This window comes from Musca domestica, unplaced genomic scaffold (genome assembly GCF_030504385.1).
Source record: "Musca domestica strain aabys unplaced genomic scaffold, Musca_domestica.polishedcontigs.V.1.1 5, whole genome shotgun sequence".
NCBI lineage: Eukaryota > Metazoa > Arthropoda > Insecta > Diptera > Muscidae > Musca > Musca domestica.
The window spans coordinates 11,784,677-11,790,676 of NW_026712346.1; the positions used below are offsets into that span (position 1 = coordinate 11,784,677).

Consider the following 6,000-nt stretch of genomic DNA (forward strand, 5'->3'; position numbering starts at 1 on the left):
CTTTTTTTTTTTTTGGATTTTGATTGATTGTTGGATGGGTACCCGTAGTACTTATGTACCAAGACTGGTTATTTTAGTTATTCGAGTATTACAAAATGAGTAATCATGTTGGTTCACTTTGTGAATATATTGATTGATGATTTGGGCTTAAGTTGAGTTTAGGGGCTATGCTCGGATTGACCTGACATTTTTACCGCAGGTAGGTATTTGTAACCTGATTACGGCAATGTTTTGTGGGGGAAATACCCGGTTACCCGGTTATTCGACCCAAAAGTTCGGATACAACATCCAGTTTTTATCCGGTTCTACGTAACCGATATCTATCTATATTCTCATTTGAAAGCTTGTGAAAATACCTATCCAATAAGTGGCCAGTGATGGGGTTACTGGAACCGGTTTCGGAGAAATTCAGGAAAATTAATATTTTTGTATGAGTACTTTTGAAAAACCCATAAAAACTCGAAAATGGACCCATTATAGGGTTTTAAAATCTATACACTATATTATATGCCTTTCCAAAATGGTGTCATATGTGTTGATATCTTTTATAGTTCCGAAGATATTGATATTATTATTTATGAAAGCAGTTTGAGTGAAGCCAAGCTTTGTGTCGGGTTTAACGTTCTTGTTATTCTGCTTTGTTTTTAATTCGGTGTTGACTAAAAACTATTTTTAATTTAACGGCATTTTTTGCATTCCTTTTTGAAAAATTGAATAGAAAGGGAATCAAGATATAGAGAATTTCTACGAATGTGGGTGGAAAAATTAGTTAGTTTTTAATTAAATTGTTCTTTACAATGGGGCCGTCGACCAGGGAGATGTAATCTGAAACGTTCCCTACGAAAAGCGACGTTTTTTGATAACTTTCATCTCTCCATTTGCCAAATTATTGTTTTCTGTTTTATGTGGATTAAAAGGGGAGGTCCTCTTAATGACATATTACGAGAGACAAGAATTTATAAGCGTACTGGGGTAGACTGGAACAACTTCTGTAGAGAAGTTGTGGTCTTCAGTTCAGTTCATTTGCAAATAGGCGGCCCTGGATTGACGAAACCAAAATTGGAAGGAGGAAGTTTCACCGTGGCCATGTTGTTCAGGGGCAATGGGTTTTCGGCAGTGTTAAACGGAAAACAAATAAATGTTTTATTGTTCCCGTTGAAGACCGCTCGAAACAAACATTGCTCCCCTCATTAAAAAGTATATACGACCAGGTTCAGTTATTATTTCCGATTTTTGGAAGGTAAGATTATATAATATGTTGACATATATTATCTTATAATAAATATATAACCTTGGATGAGGAGTACCCCTCCTCCCATCCATCAAAAAGTCAACCACTTGGAGCATTTTGTGGATCCCGAGACGGGGCACCATACAAACACTATAGAGGATTTGTGGCGCCACCTCAAGGTATCACTTTCTGCATATAACCGTAGAAAAATATTTTTCAACGGTAATATACAGAAACTTATATTCTTGAGCAAAGACCTAAAATGGTAAAGACTGGACAAAATGCATTTTAAGCAAATGGTTTGTGTCTACAATACATATCGTAACAACAGAGGTATTTTCCCAGGGTTACCATATCTTGACCTTGTCTTATCCTATCTTTGCACTTCTATGTCTTTGCACACACGTACGGAGGGAACATATAGATCGGGTATGACTCTAGTGCCACACATAAAAATGTACTGAGGAACACCATCGCATATGATTCCTACTTTTATGGTTTCAGTTTCTTCGATTAAATCATTTTCGTTTTTTCTGGTGAATCGGTAGACCGATATCACATCTATGTCATTATTCTCAATAGAATTTTTAATGGTTATACTATCAATTGACTTAGGAACATGTTTGATTACGCAAAAATTTTGGATAAATCTCTCAGGAATTTCGACTTTCAGGCCAACTTCTTGCAGTCTTTTGTTTTGTGCAAATAAATTTGCCAAATTGCAGCTGTTGAAGGTAAGGCGGAAAGTATTGTAGCCAACGTTTTTGCAAACATATGTAGTTGGCATATTGATTTTTTGCAATAGGACATATAAATAAAATATAAATTTAGTTCAGTTTTTCCTCCTGTAACTTATAGGAGATTCTGACGTGACCATAACGTAAAAAGGCCCTGGGTGGTGTTGTGGGTAAAAAGTGCTTGTCTTCATGGCATTATAGTTTGATTCAAGCTTTTGGGAAGATTCCAACTCATTGGATGAAGCCTGAGACATATTTGTATTAATAGTTTCATGTTTTTGCAACGCAAAGCGAAACGCATGGCAGAAGAATACAGGTAGATGCATCAACGCTTGGGAGCATTGATATGTCAAAAATATTTATATGTTTTTTCAAATATAAGTAGATTTTTATATGTTTTCCTGTACTACGTCGATCGGAGGCTATTATAATTCGCATTTTTTCAAAAAATTTTACAAATTTAAATAATTGTTCATTCAACATTTTCAATTCCAAAATTGGTTTGACAGTTCATTGTCTCAGCAGCTGTGTCGACGCGTCTACCTATATTCTTCTACCATGGCGAAACGAAAGCAAAAGCGCAGTCTAGCATTAACAGTTGTTGAGTAGCGACTGAATACTTGCACTCATGGTACAATGAAAAGCATGGTAGAAGAATATGAGATAATGAACTGTCAAACCAATTTAGGAATTAAACATTTTTAATCAAAAATTTTTGTAAATCTCGTTGAAAACTCTATTTTAATAAACTCCGATTGACGTCGAATAAGAAACCATTTAAAAATGTACTTGTATTTGAAAATACATTGTTGCGTGCGTACCGCGATTGCTAAAGATTAATTTTCTGTATTATCGGCTGAGCGAGGATTTACATTTGTAATTACCGCTCCAGCCGATCTTGAAAAAATGAATGAACCGGATACGGTTGGGTGTCAAGGTGCTGCCAATGTTCCTCTTAGTACATGGTACTAAGATCATATGCAACCATGGGTAACGATAGGGCTCGCCAAGTGCGATCAAAGAGGAAGAGAATAAACAAGGGAGAACAAAAAACAAAAAGGAAAAGTGGGAAGATTGCGTCCAATGGCTGCCGTATAAAAGGGGTAACGGACAGAAAAATTCGCCATTGAAGTTTTGGTAAACGGGCAAGGAAAAATTTTTCTAAGCTAAAATTTAAAAAAAAAGTGATCCCATAAAAACGCCAAGATAGTGGAATTAAAGTTTTCGTAAAATTTTTTATTTTTATTTGCCGATTGTTATGTATGTGTGTGTGTGACCAAAATTTTGTAAGTTTCTGTTGTTCTAATAGTGTATGTCTTTTTGGTGTTTCGATGCTGTGTTTTTTCTTTTAAGATAACACCCCAACAAAAGACGGCTAGATATCTGACCCCTCCAAGTTTTCGGTGGAGGAGGTCAGCAAATTTTTATATAAAGAAAGCGCCGCTGCCCAGTCCGTGGTTGAGGCTAAGCCCTGGTACGCCAAAGTTCTGAGAATCAAAGAGTGGTCGGCTCGGTAGGCCTGACGTCAAAAGAGTCAGCATCCTCATCTGGAAACAAAAAGAATACTTGAGTATTTGAGCACCAGGTAACAATTCAATTATTTTATACCTACCGAGTCCTAACCGGTTGTTGCGGCCAAGTGGCGTACGTAAATAATCCTCCTGCGGCCTGAAAAAAAAGAAGAGAATTTTGATTAATAATTAATTTGAATGAAAAATGGAATGACACCAAAATTTTGTACTGACTAGTTTAATTTAATGTAATTATCTGTAGTTTAAGTGTGATTGTCCGTAATGTATAGAATTTAGGTTAAGATTTTAATATTGTGAAAATTTCTAACGCCCGGTTATATACCTGAGCGTAGGGTTAGACCGTCATACGAAGGGAGAGTTCCAGTTTATTGGTAATTTTGGACATAAGGTAACGTCCATAATACCCCCTTAACAGAGCTCTATTAGGTAGGGAGTAGATGCAAAAAGTGGCCAGATTGGCAAAAATTTTTATGTACTCTTCGTAGACTGTAGTAGCCCGAGCGATTGGCTCACATAAAGACAGATTCAGGTGTTAGGAATTTTAAATTCAACGTTGTGCAAATATTTATTTGTTAGGATTAAGTCAACTCTCGATATGTCAATAAATTATTTATATGTGTAAGTGTTAATAGTCGATATGATGTGCTAATTTGCAAACTCTTGGGGGAATAGGATGTAAGTTGTGTGGTAAGTGTTAGTGGAATGCGGGGCCCTTAAATATTTAAATTTACTGGACAAAAGGGTCAAGGTTGGGTGGGCTAAGTGTGGGTGCAACTTCCGCCAAGCACCCTTGTCACCGGTGTATGTAGTGTTTGTATTTTTGTTTGTTTTGATGTTGTAATATGTCCCCTTTTTTTTAATTGTTAGGTCCCTTGGACTGTTGGTGTCAGGGTTGGAACCGACCCTGAGCAAAAAGCTCCCCTGAGCCGCTGGATACACACCACAGTACCGCATAAGGTGGTAACCATAACAACATTTTAAAATTTTGACATACCAATGTTCCCAAGCTTTGATGCATTTACCTGCATTCTTTTACAATGAATGAAAATGTAAGTTACAGTTGCCAGCGCTGGTTACAATCTTTTTCTAAGTGTGTCCGACTTCCGCCAAAAAAACGCCCGCAAGTTATTTGTATTAAAAATTTCTATATAATCTGGACGATAGATTTGGAGTAGATTTCGACGCCCTGGTACATACAATAATTATCGAGGGGGAAGACTGACATGGAACCCCGAGCAAAAAGCTCCCCTGAGCAGCTGGATACACACCACAGTACCGCATAAGGTGGTGTGTATCCAGCTGCTCAGGGGAGCTTTTTGCTCAGGGTTGCAACCGACCCTGAGCAAAAAGCTCCCCTGAGCAGCTGGATACACACCACAGTACCGCATAAGGTGGTAACCATAACAACATTTTAAAATTTTGACATACCAATGTTCCCAAGCTTTGATGCATTTACCTGCATTCTTTTACAATGAATGAAAATGTAAGTTACAGTTGCCAGCGCTGGTTACAATCTTTTTCTAAGTGTGTCCGACTTCCGCCAAAAAAACGCCCGCAAGTTATTTGTATTAAAAATTTCTATATAATCTGGACGATAGATTTGGAGTAGATTTCGACGCCCTGGTACATACAATAATTATCGAGGGGGGAGACTGACATGGAACATCGCAATATTTCTGTCAAACGTGGATGGAGTTGAAAGGTAGTCGGTATTGCCTATTTCTTCTGCAATCACAAAAGTTAACCTTTTGCTAAATAAAAACATGCATCGTTAAAACCTCTCACAATTTAATATTTAGTCAGGCTTAGGTCAAGTGCGACAATGGACAATAACGCTCACTCATTGGTGTATCTACATTCTAATTAATAACTCCCGGAAAGTGTGAAATCAATGGACGATGTTCCTAAAACTCCGCACATCCAATATTTGCATATGCAGATTAATCGGCAGTATCGAAAGTGGTGTAACAATTCTATCTGAAATCATCAAAATACTGATTACAGTGAGAAACCGTTATAATAGGTATATAACATAATATGGACCTATAAAGGCAGCTCTTTGCAAGAATGTGTTTCCCCAATTTCAACACAAACGGCCAATTAACATTAAATTCCGTTTAAAAATATAAAAATGAAAATATGTTACCAGACAGTACCGTATTGGGATGCTAGAGTGATATCGGCAGACATAGGGACGGACGGACGGATTTTGTGGGATCTAGGACGTTCAATTCTAAGAGTTACAAACGGAACAATAAACGTAATAATAAACTCTGATGTTATAGAGTATTAAAAAACAGGACCGTTCTGCACAAAAATATGTTGGGTTTTCACACTCTACAGTCAACACAACAGCAGTGGCATCAGGCAACAAGTCCTCAAGTTCCCGCCGGTTGGCGTCAGCAGTGCCATTACTTATCTTTTCCCAACGTTAATGCGTAGAAGAAGCCTTTGACCGATGTTAATTTAGGCACTATTATCGCTACCAAACAGCATCTCA

At 37.4% G+C, this 6,000-nt stretch overlaps 1 long non-coding RNA gene across 1 annotated transcript; it reads right to left on the reverse strand.

The window, feature by feature from the left end:
* Positions 1-3,183: 3,183 nt before the first annotated feature.
* Positions 3,184-4,718, reverse strand: LOC105261776 (uncharacterized). The gene is made up of 3 exons (XR_009343319.1): positions 4,523-4,718; positions 3,581-3,636; positions 3,184-3,515 (listed from the first exon to the last, which is right to left on the reverse strand). It is a non-coding gene; the product is annotated as an uncharacterized LOC105261776 (long non-coding RNA).
* Positions 4,719-6,000: the final 1,282 nt, after the last annotated feature.